Here is a 16078-nt window from a genome sequence, read left to right as displayed (position 1 = left end):
AACACTTAAAAGTTATAGGCATAAATGGATTTTTCTTTAAAATGATAATCAACATCTACCTAAAACCATCAGCAAGAATTATTTGTAGTGGGGATAAACTAGAAACCTTCCCAGTATGATCAGGATTGAAACAAACTTGCTTATTATTACCATTATTATTCAATATTGTATTAGAAATGCTAGCAATAACAATAAGAGAAGAAAAAGGAATCAAAAGAATCAGAATGGGCAATGAGGTAATACACATACACATCTTTTTCAGACAATATGATGGTATACTTGGAAAATTCTAGAGATTCAATTAAAAATTAATTGAAACAATTGATCATTTTAGCAAAGTAGCAGAATATAAAATAAACCCACAAGCATTTTTATATATCACCAACAAAATACTGCAAAAAGAGATAGTAAGAGGTATTTCATTTAAAATTACCACAGACAACATAAAATACCTGGGAGTATAACTGCCAAGACAAACCCAGAAATATGTGAATATAATTCTAAAATACTTTTATTCAAATTTGATTTAAATAATTGGAGAAATGTTAATTGTTCATGGGTGGGCCATGCCAATATAATAAAAATGATCATTCTACCTAATTTACTTACTCAGTGCTATCTCAATCAAATTACCAAAAATTTATCTTATAGAGCTAGAAAAAATGATAATGAAATTCATTAGAAGAACAAAAGGTCAAGAATATCAAAAGAATTAATGAAAAAAATGTAAAGGAAGTAGATCTAGCAAGTACCAGATTTTAAACTCTATTATGAGGCAGTGATTATCAAAATTATCTAGTACTGGCTAAGAAATAGAAATGTGAATCAGTGAAATAGAGTAGATAAATAATACATAGTAGGAAATGATTAACCTTTTGTTTGATAAACATAAAAAATTTAAGCTTTTAGGATAAGAATTCACTATTTGGTAAAAAAAAAAATTAGGAAAACTAGAAAGCACACTAACACCATTTACCAAGGTAAGGTCAAAATGGATGCATGACCTGGACATAAAGGGAGATAGCATAAATAAATTAGAAGAATAAGGAACATATTACCTATGAGATTTATGGATAGGAGAAGCATCTATGAATAAAAAAGAGATAGAGAATATTATGAGATATAAAATGGATAATTTTTATTATATTTAATTTAAAAGTTTTTGTAAAAATAACTTTGTAACCAAGATTAGAAAGAAAGCAGAAAATTGGGACATTTTATAGTTTCTCAGATAAAGGTCTCATATCTCAAATGTATAGAGAACTTTGCCAAATTTATAAGAGAGAAGGTTCTTCCAATTCATACATGAGTTCTAAGATGCTTTGCTTGGAACCTGCTGACCTGAAGAGAGGCATTGCTTTGCCAATTGGTTGGTTGGGTCACTTGAAAGTTATCCTCAGCTTCTATGCTAATGAACAGAGCTGTCCGAGTTTATTGTTCTTTGGTACCATCTATAGGTTGAGAGAGGGGAAACTTCCCTGGGTATGGTTGCCCCCTATTAAAGCTTGAGGAGAAAGAAAGGCTTTGCATCTGTTTTGATGTGAGCTGCACTTATTGGAAAAGAGACTTTGCTACAGAAAGTATACTCCTAGTCCATAATGAGCTGACTGGGCTTTTCTGCATTGCCCAAAGAGCCAACCTGAGGAGTTGTGCAGTTCTCTGGCTCAAGGGAATTGTTTGTTGATGAACAAGTAAAATGTTTGCTTTTATTTTGTTTTTGTTAGAAGAACATAGTTAGAAGAGCACTTTCATAGTGCCTGTTAAGGTTGCCAGTTAGCAAAAAGAGCTTGTCAATGCTTTTTTGTCTTGAGAGCAGAACAGGGATGCCTCTGCCCAGAAAGAAATTGGTGAGGACCAAAATGACATCAACCAGTAGAGAAGTGGCTTCATGTAGTACAGATTTTTCCTGAAAGGGCCAAGGACCTCAAAGTCTGTAGTCCAGGGTTTTGAGTTGCCCCAGGCATATGAATATTCTTATACACATATCTCCTTGATAGGTATCTATGGGTTTGTGCCCACTGTCATCCATGAACACTACATGCATTGGTAAGAGGGTATTTATGGATAGACTGTGATAGTTTGATTATTCCTGCTCTTGCCTTCTATTAAGCAAAAGTTAAGATTATTTTTCTTTTTACCTTCTATTTAGTAAATGCTATGATTATTGCTGCTTTTGATTTTTTAAAGTAAATGTCTTATGTTTAAGAGTTTAAAAATATTACATTTATAAGAGTATGAATCATTCCCCAACTGATAAATGGTCAAAGGATATAAATATGCAGGTTTTTTTGGGAAATAACAAATTTTGGAGGGGATGTAGAAAAATTGGGACACTTACACATTGTTGGTGGAATTGTGAACTGATTCAACCACTTTGGAGAGCAATCTGGAATTATGATCAGAGAGTCTGTGAATACCCTTTGATCCAGTAATACCATTATTAAGTCTCTTTTGATCTTGGACCTATTACTCACATGCTTTTTTCATCTTCTGGCACTTGTGGACCTAGCTCTCTCTTGAAGACTGTATCCCAGAACATTCTTTCCAGTACTGGTTTCACCTTGTCTCATGCATTAGGTATTAGACCTGGAGGAGGAATCAATTTACTTCTATTGTTTCTCACAAGAACTTCCAGACCCTCCCTCTGCCATTATCACCACTAAGCAATCCTTCCTCCTTTAAAGTTTACTCAATTGAAATATATCTGCTAATCCAGATCTTGGTGTCAGAAATCTATCAGTCACCAGGTCATTCTTTCTCCTTTCTCAGATAGTTTGGGACTTGACTTAGATATTTCTTTCTACACTAGATTTTATCATTATACCAGAGGACTTTGGTCTACATATACCTGAGCTGAGGCTTGAAAGTATAAGAATCCTCAAGAGGCAGAAAAGAGAAGAAAATATATTCCAGTCAGGAGGGCTGACTTATGCAAATACAAGAAGGAAGCAGATGGAATAAAATGTTAGGGGAACAGATACTAATCCAATTTGTCTGGGACATAGAATGCATAAAGAGCAACAATATGACATAGGACTGGAAAAGTAGTTTGCAATCTGTGGAAGATCTTAAATACTCAGTTGAAGAGTTTATATTTTATTGTAGAGACATTTAGGTGGTCCTAGAAACTTTTTTTTTTTGCCTTTTTGGAGGGCAGTTGGGGTTAAGTAAATTTCCCAAGGTTACATATGGCTAGTGTTTTTTTTGGTGGGTGTTAAGTATCTGAGGCCAGAACCAAACTCGGGTGCTGCTGACTCCAGGGCTGGTGCTTTACTCACTGCAACACCTGGCTGCCCCTCCTAGAAACTTTTGAACAGTAGAATGACATGGTCAGACTTGTTACTTAGAAAAATTATTTTAATAGCTAACTGGAGGATGGATTGACCAGGATGGGGTGGGGGAAAAATAAAAGTAGAGATACCAATTAAATGGCTACTCTAATAATTCTGGTGATAGGAGATGAGGATTTAAAACTAGGGTGTTAATAGCATAGTAGAGAGAAGAGGAAGAAGAGGACAATGGTAGTCTCATCTGGAATGAAAAGAGGATGTGATCACAAGGGAGTTTCAAAGGTTATTGAAACAAGACGAAGCAGTGGAGTTTTTCTGAACACATCATAGGAGAATATTGTAGGGGTTATTGTCTGTTCTTTTTACAGGAAGGGTAATGTGGTTGAAGTACTAGATGAAGGCGATGATTTAACATGTGTCAGGAAGGCTAATGATAAGTATAGTGTGGTGGTCCCAAAGGGAGATGAGTAGTGCTTTTGCTTTATATAGACTTGCATTTAGCACTAGTATGCTTGTATGATGTTGTTTTCAGTTTTATCTTTCCTGGGAAAAGGAAAAAGTAATAATGGTGTAGCCTAGGATAAGATGACTTTTTTTCAAGTGCAAATTGCTTTAAATGTGAAGGAAAGCAAAGTTTATGTGAAGAAATTGTTTTGATGAATGACTCCTTGGAAAGAGCTTGGATACCTGCTGTGAAAACAGTCTTTATATAAATGATCATCATAGCTATCCGTCAGGAAGTTGTAGTAATAGATAGGTAGAAAACTGTCTCTGGCTTGGAAGTAAGATAGAGCCTGTAGAACAACCAACTGAGAGGCCACTCCTGAAAATGGATTTCGTGTATACTCCATTGTACTCATTCTTTTTTTTTGGAGGGCAATTGGGGTTAAGTGACTTGCCCAAGGTCACACGGCTAGTTTTTGTGTTATGTGTCTGAGGCTGGATTTGAACTCAGGTCCTTCTGACTCCAGGGCCAGTGCTCTATTCACTGTGCCACCTAGCCGCCCCATTGAACTCATTCTTAAAGATATGTCAAATGGGGGCAGCTAGGTGGCACATTGAGTAAAGTGCTGGCCCAGGAGTCAGGAGGACCTGAGTTTGGTTCCAGCCTCAGAACGTAACACACACACACACACACACACACACACACAACTAGCCGTGTAATCTTGGGCAAGTTACTTAACCCCAATTGCCCTCCAAAAAGCAAAAAAAAAAAGATATGTCAAATGTCATATTACCCCTAAAAATGAAATGATTCAATAAATGAAAGATAAAACATTAGTCCTTTTAACTTTTCTCATTTCAGTATTCAAGATAAAAAGTTCATTATTTCCTGAAGTATTTTTCCTAAACTTGTGGTGGCAAATGGAAAGATTAAAATATGAATTATGCAAAATATTGCATGCTTTGTCACTTTTCCTTTTTTCAAAATCTAAAGGGGCAACAGATAAATTGAATTGGAACTAAGAGCTGTTTTATACCATGTATGTGGTTATTCCACTATTGCTCCTATTTGACTGCTTAGCCAAGAGTCAAAAAGAATTATTTTATGTGGATAATATCACAATGAGAACATCCTTATATCTTGGCCATTAGCTTATTATCCTTGCCTAAAATATTTTTTGAAAAAAAATTTCCCAATTTTCATTGTCACTTATCCACTCCTCATTCAATTTCTTCCTTTATTGGGTTCATGGTCTATCTATTCACTAAATCAGAGCAGATCTCAACCCATATATAGTACCTTCTCATCTAGCATCATTTTTTTATGTCCATGTCAGTAAATTCTTACTAGGAGACATATTCAACATTTTGGAGAACTTTTTCTGATGCTTTTAATATTTAGTGAATGCACCCTAGTTCAAGATAGCTCTCTTTTTGTAGGTATGTATGTCTGATGTTTATAGAAGAAGTGTGGTGTTCTGAGTAGGGTGCAGGGCTTGACAGCAAAAAAAACCCTGGATTCAGATTCTGCCTCTGATACTTAATAAGTGTATGACCCCAGACAAGGTACTTAACCTTTGTGTTTCTTTGGCAATTTACTAGGACTTATCTACTAAGTGACCAGTTTTGTAGGGAGGAGTTCCCATAATGGAAATAGTATGGAATCACAGATCCTTTGTATATCCTGTTATTCAGCCACCAGGGAATTGTCTGATTTCGTTGATTTCTATAATCTCTGAACCTTTACTCCTGCCACCCACAAAGTGGGAAGTTTGTAAATAGGATTTGTTGGGTAATGACATGGAAACCCATCAGTGTTTATTGACATCCTTTTCAATAGAATAGCCTTAAAAGTTGTTGTACATGACCTTTTATCTCTGCCTGGATTTTGTTGCTTCATTAATTTTTTAGTTTCATTTGTTAAAGAACTAATCTTGATCTTTTATTCTCTATCTAATATAATTTTTTAATAACATAGTGATGGAATTATATCACAAAAGGAAATTACTTCTAGAGCATGAAACAACAAAGATATACAGGTCTACTGTATGGTATAGGATGCTATGGGATAATTTCGAAACAAAGCTGATTCAGATATGAAAAGTAAGAGGTTCTATAAATGCTATATTTCCTCTGGCCCTTTTGGATTGATATTATATAAAGCAATATTGCATTATGGTTTTTCAAAATTTAATTGACATTAATGATTATTTCTTTACAACTCACCAAAAACCTCTAACTTTTTTCCTCTGATGATGTGAACATTAATCTGTCCAATAAGAGGACAAGTATTCACTTACAATGTTCTGAACTGATTAAAGCATTGCTTCCTCCCATTAACCAGATTAAAATTTGCCCAGGGCTATTTTGTTATCCTTAAAATACAGACTAGGATAAATTGGCTATATTTCAGTGTTGTCAAGACCAAATGGTTAAAACTGATGTTAGTGGAAGATCAATGACCCTGCCTATAGAAGGCCAGTGCTTTAGTTCTGGATGAGCACCAGTGAATAGGGAATGCCCGTCAATTGGGGAATGGTAGAACAAATTGTAGTTGGTAATTATTATGTAATACTATTGTGCTATAAGAAATGATGAGCAGGATGCTCTCAGAAAAAACCTGGAAAGACTTACATAAGCTGATGCAAAGTAAAATGTACTTTGTACAAAGTAACAGCAATATTGTACAATGATCAGTTGTGAATGATTTAGTTATTCTCAACAATACAATAACCCAAGACAGCTCTGAAGCACTTATGATGAAAAATGCTATCCATCCCCAGAGAAAGAACTGATGGCATCTGAATACAGATCAAAGCATACTTTTTTAAACTTTCTTTATTTTTCTTGAGTTTTATTTTTTGTCTATGCTTTCTTTCATAAGAGGACTATTATGGACATGTTTTGCATGACTACACATTTATAACCTATATCAAATTGCTTGCTTTCTCAATGAGAAAGGAGAGAATTTGGAACTCAGTTTTAAAAACAAATGTTAAAAATTGTTTTACATATAAATGGGGAAAAATAAAGCACTAAATTTAAAAAATGATGTAAAGAAAAAAATCTATACAGCTTACTGCTTAGTAGGAAAGACCTGCATACTTTCAAGGAAATGTTACTGAAGAGAAATGATGTAGGTTTTAAAATGGCAAAATAAGCCTTTTAAGAGTTCAACCTCAGAGCCATGTTGTACCGACACAGTGCATAGTCCGGAAGGCCTTCTTTTGTTCAAGAGAGAAGAATCTTTGCTTGTCCTTTGTTATCAGTGCCTGTGGCTTGAAACTGAACTGCTAGGTAGGCATAGAAATCCAGCCATAGAAGGGAATAGTATATTTTGACACCTCTTTCAAATTCTATAAGCTATTTGCCACTTAAGAATTTCATTGAATCCAAGTGTTGAGTTATTCACAATGCCAAAAGTTTCTTTTTTTAAAGAGGAAAAAAAAACCCAGCCCTGTAGCTCAGCTCTCAGTGATTTTTCCCCAATTGTGACAGTTTTCAAAATTCAAGAAACTTAGGAAAAGCAATCCAGCAGACTCTCAGTAGGGGAGGCAATTGTAAAGATCCCTCTAATATTCTCAAAGTACTGTTCTGAGGACAGAGAGAAGATGAGAGGAGGTCTTGTGTGAACGTATGCTCTTTTTTCCCCCTCTTTCTCTCTTCCTCCCAGAAATAAAGACGAGGCAGGTATTATATGCACTTGAAAATGGAGTAATCTTGTACAATGCCTTTTTTACTTCTGAATTCACGAAAAAGCATATGCGATATTGGAGTTAGTTATTCTTTGAATAAAATTCACTTGTCAATCCATCTAAGACTGGTGGGTTTTTTGGAAATTCATTGATGTCTTGTTCAATTTCTTTTCCTGAGATTGGATTGTTTACACTCTCTCCTTTCCTTTAAATCTGTGTATTTAATTTTTAAAAATAATTATTAATCTATTTATTTTTATTTTATCATTTTTTGCTGGCATATAATATTGTAAAATATTTTTTAAAATTTTCCTCTGTTTAATTTTTATTATGGAGACTTTTTTCTTGAGGGAATTAACTAACCATTGATCTATTTTATTAATCTTTTTAAAAACCTAATTTTATTTAATTCATTTAAACATTATATTTTCTTATTTTCAAAATGTTTATTTGGGATTTTTTGTTTTGTTGCTTTTCTAGTTTTTTTTTTAGTTGAACAATCATTCATTAATATCTTGTTTTTTATTTTTTCTGGATGAATACATTTAGAAATCCAAAATCTCCTAAAGACTGTTTTGTCTGAACCCCCAAAATTTTGGTGTGTTATCTTTTTTTTTTGCCTTTTTTTTTTTATTGAGGGGGGGAAGGTAGGGCAATTAGGGTTAAGTGACTTGCCCAAGGTTACATGGCTAGTTTTTTTTTTTTGTATGTGTTAAGTGTCTGAGGCCGGATTTGAACTCAGGTCCTCCTGACTCCAGGGCCAGTGCTCTATTAACTGTGCCACCTAGCTGCCCCTGTGTTATCTCATTTAGTACATTTTTTACTGATACTATGATTTCTTCTTTGACCCACACTTTTTTTTTTTTTTAGTATTCTGTTATTTAGTTTCCAATTAAGACTGGATCCTTTCTTCAAGTTGTATTTATTGCTTATAATCTTTATTGTGTTGTGATCAGTAAAGGATGTCTTATTTTTAATAATATGTCCAGTATTATTGTCTGTCTCCCTCCCTTTCCCACCTCCCCCATATTTTTATAAGTTTTTTATGCCTGGCATATGGTACAGTTTTTTGAAGATAGTATAAAAGCCGAGAAATATGTATACTCTTTCTGATCTTCATTCAGTAGTTGTAAGAATCCTATCATGCCTATTGTTTAAAAAAATTGTTTAACTCATCTCTTGTTAATCATTTTGTTAGGTTTGTCAGAGTCTGAGAGGTGCACAACAGGGAACCTAACAAAAATTGTTTTGCTTTTTATTTCTCTATTTAGTTCAAATGGCTTTTCCCGTATGCATTTAGATAATATGTATTCCAGTCCACTCATATATATTTAGTACTGATATTATTTCATTATTATGATGCCTTTCAGCATAATGTAGTTTCCTTGTTTATCTCTTTTAACCATGTCTAAATTTATTTTTGCCTTCTCTGAGATCATAATTGCCTCCCCTGCTTTTTTAAATTAATCTGAATCTGAAACATTTCTACTCCAGCCCTTCATCTCAATACTGGGTGAATCTGTGTTTCTTATAAACAGCCCATTGCTGGATTCTTCCTTCTAATCCATTTTTGCCACTTTTCTTAATATAATTGGTAAGTTCATCACATTCATAGTTGTGCTTGTTAGGCACACTTTGGAAAAATGTTCTTCTGGGGCTAGATTCTGCCCTTTCCATAGCCCTGGAATATGGGGTCAGTTTTCAGATAAGACATATATACATCCATCCATCTATCTATCTATCTCTCTCTCTCTCTCTCTCTCTCTCTCTCTCTCTCTCTCTCTCTCTCTCTATCTATCAATCATCTTGAGATGTATAACTGTGAGAAAACTTGCATTAATCTTTGGATGTGACTGGCTTTGTGGTTGGCATAACCTAAGTCCTTAGTTAAGAGTCTCTAGGCAGCAAGTGGAGGTGGTCTAGCATCTGAGCCACACAGGGGTAGGTTCAAATAGTACAATTAAGTTTTCTCACAATTCTCATAATTAAATAAAGTTTTCTCACAAGACAGAAATTGGATTAGAACTATAATTGAATAGAAAGGGTAATTGAACTAGATCCAGAATTGATATCATGGAGTCAATGTGGTTCACTGAATTCCCACAATTCTCTCAGTGGTCTTTCTGTTTTTATTTTTGTGGAGACACCTATCCATAGGCCCATGGTTTCAAGCACTGATCCCTGGTACAGTGCTCTGGGCTGCTCAGTGTCCAGCATTTAGCGCAATTCGGAGACATGAATAAGAAATGACCAGGCAATGTGGGTAGTTCAAAGAAGAACGATGAATTCCATTTATTGATTCTTAGGACAAGGTTTTTATAGAGCAATAAAACAAAGGAAGGGGACTCAAGTTTTCAAATCATTACCTAGTCTGTTGTATCCTGGAAGTAGCACAGAATAGATAATTTGATAAGGATTCCTTCTCTAGGTGCCAGACAGTTTTAGGAAGAGCCAGTTACCTCCTTTCATATGCAGTCACATTACAAAGGATGCTCTTGAGAGCTGGCTTCAAGGCCTGAAGCCAAAGCCACACCATCAAGGACATCTGCATAGGAACTGACCACCTAAGAATTCAGATATTTTGGTTTTGAACAATGAAAGTCTTGGGGCAGAGCCTGTTGGTCTCAGAACTCAAACAACATCCTTATAAGTGTAACCTATATCAAAAGAACTTGGGAGCTAACTTGGCAAAAACAGGTCTTTGATATTTGGGTCAACTGATATCAAGGTAATTATCTGAGTCCTGGATCAAGCCTCTTTGGCTCCCAACAGTACAGCACCATGGGAGACTGCATTGGTTTCAGGACAGTCACTCAGAGTGTCCGTAAATCCCAGGTCTCCCTGGCCCTCTTTTTTTTTTTTTTCAGGAGGAAATAAACTTTATTTTAAGAGTTTACATCACAAGCATTCATTTTGATGAGAGACCACACAAGCATCTGCCTCATCCCAACATTTTATATTATCTCATGTTATCTCCACAGTGGGTGGGGAACAGCTTTCCCCTCCTCGAAGGTTGTTCTGAAATAAAGATATTAGTGACAAATAGACAAAAAACCAAAGTACTGGTGGTCTGTTTTCTTTATCATTTTACTACTAATTATGCATTATGCTAAATTAGATTGGTCTTCAGAGTTGATTTTTCCATTTCTTCCTTTTGAAGGTCTCAATTAGGCTAATCCATTTGCAAACCTGCACTGCTTCAGCACCTCGCTAAAGCCCTCACACAGTTTGAGGTCACCCTGTTTCTGGGCACACTCTAAGAACTGCTTCATCTCATAGTGTCAGGGACCAAATTGCTGCTGCTGCTGCTGGTAGGCTGGCTGTGCTCCCTGAGGCTCCTGGTAGGTGATATCAGGCCTTGCAGGCTCAGCACTGCTCCCACCACCAAAGCCACTTGTAATGGCATGATCAATGGTGTGGCCGACAGCTGAACCCACTGCCACCCCAGCTGCGGTGGTAGCCATTTGGGCCATTAAACCCAGCTGCTTAGGGGCAGCAGCAAGAGGGGCAACTGCAGATGGTGGTACTGCTGCTGGAGGATGAGCTGCTGGTAGTGGTGCAGCTCTCATTGGGGGTGCCCAACTGGCTGGAGGGGCCACCCTGGAGGTCGGGCTCCTGCTTCCTAGCGGCATACTCGACTCCAAGCAGTAGATGTCCTGGGGAGAAGTGACAGGCGAGCGGCCCTCTTTCTTTATGAGGGTAATCACATTTGTATGACTTACAGGGCTGTTGTGGAGAAAGTATTTTGTAAACTTAGAAACATCAAACAAATCTAAGTTTCTGTTATTGCTATTACCAGGATGTCTACCTTCCATAACCTCTGTCTTACAAATTGTTGTGGGGTTGGAAAAAAAAATTGTTATATTCATGCCTAAAAGAAGTATTGCCTAAAGGGCTTCACTTAGAGTAAATCAAATAATCAATCAATGAACATTTATTAAGTGCCTACTATGTGCCAGACACTGCTAAGTGCTGGAAGCACTATACTAAGCATAAATTACATTGGCTTTTGTATATGAATTTTATGCAATTATTTTAACTGCTCAGACACACATTTATGTTTACTTCCTGGTTCTTGACTGCATTCTACATTGTTCAAGTTGCTAATTAAGTTCAATCTGCATAAATGAAATCATAACAGTATTATCCCTTAAAATCATCACAGTAGCATATGTTTTTGTTTATTTGAGGCTGCTAAAAGTTTTTAAAGCGGTTTCCTGTGCTTGTTCATTTGTTTGTTCTTGGGGTAATCAGGTTTAGAGGAGCTAGTGATAAAAGTGCCAATCTGAAGGAATCTAAAGTAGGATAGAATTTAGCCTCTGGAGAGTTCATGAGATGAAGGAGCTAAGTTTGGACAATTTAGGACACTTACAAGGAAGGACAAGCTAGCCAATGCTAGAAGTTTTTACCCATTTATATTAGTCCCCAAATTTTGATGGTTTTTGCTTTTTACAATTATGCTTTCAATCTATAGAAATTAGTTTTCATTGTTGCCTTGGGCTGCACTTAGCATGATTTGGAGACGTGAATAAGAAATGACCAGGCCATGTGGGTTGTTCAAGGAAGAGCCATGAACTCCATTTATTGATTCTTAGGACAAGGTTTTTATAGAGCAATGAGACAAAGGAAGGGGACTCGAGTTTTCTTATCATTACCTTATAGTTTGTTATATCCTGGTAGTAGCACAGAATAAATAATTTGATAAGGATTTGTTATCTAAGAGACTAAAGTCTTAGGGTAAGACTTTTGATCTAGGCCTCAGGTACCTGCTAATGCAGCCGCAGTCATAAACAGATACAATTGAGAGCAAACTTCAAAGCCAAAACTGCAATCCTCAAAGGACATCACGTTTAGAGCTGACCACCCAAAGATACCCGAGGGCTGAATCAAATATTTTAGCTCTTAATAACTAAAATCTTGGGGTATAGCCTATTGATCTCAGAACTCAAGTAACATCCTTATAAGTGCAACCCATGGGGTGGAGTCAAGTAGAAGCAGGACCTCCACCCCGCCAGGCTCTGGCTTCCACCTTCCCCAATCCACATAAAAGGGGACTCTAAACAAACTTTGGAGCTGCAGAACCCACAAAATGACACAGAGAAGCTAACCTCTGGCTGAAGACAGCCCAGCAGGCCGGCAGGAATCGGCCAGCACAGCGCTCTGGGAGCCGAGCCATGAACCGGAGGTTTTAGACCCAGGGCGGGCCTGACCAGCTGCTGGCCAGAGGGACTCCAGATCACCACCAGCTGTGGCCATTTCCAGATTTATCATCACATAGATGCTAAGGACAAAGTGAGAGGTCAGTGAAGTCTGGACTTTGGGACCGGGAGTTGGGAGTGTGTCAGCTTTTGCCCCCAGGGTGAGAAGTTGCTGAGACTCCACTGCCAGCACCGTGTTGCAGCTTCAGCTCTTGGCCTGCAGAGTGTAGGGGAACCAAGAAACCAGTCTGAGGGGTAATCGCTCTTGCTTTAACCTGCTTGGATCTGGATTGTGGTCCAGGTTGGAGGTTCTGGGGTGCATGACCAGCTTGCCAGAGCTTGTGGAGGCCTCAGAGAGGGCTGCCAATAAATACATCTGGCAACTGAGAAAACCCCAGCAATTGGGACGAAAGCTCCCCTGTCTGGTGGCAGAGTACTACTGTGGCAAAAAGCCTAGGGGTCAAGTGACTGAGGGGTGACATGACCAGACAAAGGAAGCAAAACAAACAGAAGACTCCAACATTAGACTCCTATTTTGGGGACAAAAAGGAGCAAAGCATGGAACAGGAGGAAGACAGTGAAGTCAGAACTCCTGCACCAAAAGCTTCCAAGGAAAATACGAGCTGGTTACAGGCCATAGAGGACCTTAAGAAGCAGATAAGAGAAGTGGAGGAAAAATTGGGAAGATAAAAGAGAACAATGCAAGAAAATTATGAAAGGAGAGTCAACAGCCTGACTGAGGAAAATCACACCTTAAAAAACAAACTGACTCATTTGGCAAAAGAGGCTCAAAAAGGCAATGAGGAAAGGAATGCCTTGAAAAGTTAAATTTGGCAGATGGAAAAAGAATCTCAAAAGCTCAATGAGGAGAATCATTCCCTCAGATTTAGATTGGAGCAAAGGGAAGCTAGTGATTTTAAGAGAAATCAATATGATGTTAAACAGATCCAAACAAATGAAAGAATAGAAGGCAATGTGAAATATCTCATGGGAAAGATCACTGACCTGGAAAATAGATCCAGGAGAGATAATTTAAAAATTATTGGACTGGGGCAGTCAGGTAGCACAGCGAGCAAGAGCACCGGCTCCACTGTTGGGATGACTTGTGGATCGAATCCAGGCTCAGACACTTAGCACCCACCCAGAAACACCTGGCTGTGTAACCTTGAGCAAGTTACTTAACCCCAATTGCTTAGGGGCGGCCAGGTGGCTCAGTGAGTAGGAGCACCGGCTCCAGTGTCGGGATGACCTGGGGTTCAAATCCGGGCTCAGATACTTAGCACCACACCCAGAAATAACTGGCCGTGTAACCTTGAGCAAGTTACTTAACCCCGATTGCTTTAAAAAATAAAAAAAATTATTGAACTACCTGAAAGCCACGATCAAAGAAAGAACCTAGAAATCATCCTCCAAGAAATTCTTAAGGAAAATTGCCCTGATGTTTTAGAACCAGAAGGCAAGATAGGGGTTGAAAGAATCCACCAATCACCTCCTGAAAAAGATCCCAAAAAGAAAACTCCTAGGAATATTATAGCCAGGTTCTGGAATTCCCAGATCAAGGAGAGAATATTACAAGCAGCCAGGAAGAAACAATTTGGATATTGTGGAAACACAATCAGGATAACACAGGATCTGGCAGCTTCTACACTGATGGATCTAAGGGCCTGGAATAAGATATTCTGGAGGGCAGAGGATCTGGGATTAAAACTAAGAATCACCTACCCAGCAAAAGTGAGTATCATGTTTCAGGGGAATAATGGTAATTCAGTGGAATAGAGGACTTTCAAGCATTCTTGATGAAAAAACCACAGTTGAATAGAAAATTTGACATCCAGATACAAGAAGCAAAAGAAGCATGAGAAGATAAACAGGGAAAAGAAATCATAAGCCACTGATAAAGTTGAACTGTTAACATTCCTACATGGAAAAACTATAATTGTAACTGATGAAACTTTTCTTAGTTTGAAAATAGTTGAAGGGAATATATATGTCTGTATTGGAGGGTATACGGGCGTATGAATACATGTGTGAATGTGTGTACATATGCTTACAGGAGAGTAGGGGGGAAAGGGGATGAGAGGGGGAATGACAGAAGGGAGGGCAGGCTGGGGGGTAGGGAGGTTGCAAGCACCCACTTTTGAAAGGGACGGGATCAAAGTAGAGAATAGAACAAGTGGGTGGTGGGATAGGAGGGAGGGAAATATAGTCAGTCTTTTACAATATATCTACTATGTTATTGTTTTGCATCAGCCACACGTGTACAACCTATACTGAACTGCTTATCTTTCCATTAAGAGTGGGTGACAAGGGAGGAAGGGAATAAATCTGGAATTCAAAGTTTTAAAATCAAATATTCAAATATATATAATATATACACACTATTATTAATACTATTTTACATGTAATTGGGAAGTAAGATATACAGGCACTGGGGCATAGAGATCCACTGGAAAAGTCAAAAGGGGTATGGGAGAAAATATGGGAGAGAGCAGATTGGAGGAGGGGATATCCTGTGGGACTGCTCTTCTGGGGTGGTGGGTAGGGGAAAAACGGGGAGAAAATTTTTGTAACTCAAAATCTGGCAGAAATTAATGATGTAAATCAGAAGTTAATAAAGCATTTGAAAAATGAAAAAAAAAATAAGTGTAAACCATAACAAAGAACTCAGGAGCTAACTTGATGAAAAGTCGCATCTCAAAGACATTCTTGTTTTAAAGTTCACTATTAGGATTTTATATCAGAGTCCTGAACCAGACCTCTTTGGCTCCCCACACATTGGCAGAGATTTCTGTGTGGGGACTGGGTGGGTCATGATTTAGGAATTAGGGTTTATAGAGGGAATGATTCAGGATCTGAGTTAATTCTTTTAGCTAAGTGATCCAGAAGCATCTTCCAATTTACATTTTTCTCACTTAACTAAATCATATGTCTGACTTTATAGGCCTATGTTGGATATCCAAATTCAACTCAACTAATTTCTTAAGTACCTAATATGTGAAGTCACTGGGGAAAGACAAAAATAAAAATAGTCCTTGTGTTCAAGAAACCTCTATTCTTACTGGGGAACTACGATAAACACATGGAAAAGTAAATATGGGTTAGATAGTAATTTCAGGATGGAGAATACACCAACAATTTCGTCAGTGTCAGGTTGAGATGAAAGTCAGGAATAACCTTGTGTAGAAGGATGCTCTGTGCCCTGAAGAAAATAGGAATATCTTAAAAAGAATAGGATGAGCATGTCAAGGATTACAACTCCTACAGGAGGAGAGGCAAGGCATGGTCCAGGGACTTTGGGAGATTTTTGCTAAAGACCTTAAACAGTGACTTTAGGGTCAGCCAGGTGTAATGGAAATGTAAATTTTAAAGATCTTCCCTGCCCCTAGGCTAATGTGCACCTGAAGCCTGGGGTGGGAGGCTTGTTTTTCAGTAGATACTTCTTGATTGGCCA

General features: G+C 37.6%; 1 long non-coding RNA gene and 1 pseudogene across 1 annotated transcript in view; one reads left to right on the top strand and one right to left on the bottom strand.

Moving 5' to 3' along the window:
* LOC138175113 (uncharacterized) overlaps nucleotides 1–16078 on the top strand; it is a 63814-nt gene that overhangs the window by 34794 nt on the left and 12942 nt on the right. The window lies entirely within an intron of this gene.
* LOC138174818 (coiled-coil-helix-coiled-coil-helix domain-containing protein 2 pseudogene) lies at nucleotides 10280–11096 on the bottom strand (annotated as a pseudogene).

The sequence above is a fragment of the Petaurus breviceps genome, unplaced genomic scaffold (assembly GCF_028583685.1).
Source record: "Petaurus breviceps papuanus isolate PSGF00001 unplaced genomic scaffold, PetGlider_PUasm1.0 76, whole genome shotgun sequence".
NCBI classification, from domain to species: domain Eukaryota; kingdom Metazoa; phylum Chordata; class Mammalia; order Diprotodontia; family Petauridae; genus Petaurus; species Petaurus breviceps.
The sequence above is the reverse complement of the archived record's forward strand: the minus strand, read 5'-3'. Positions and strand labels throughout refer to the sequence as shown.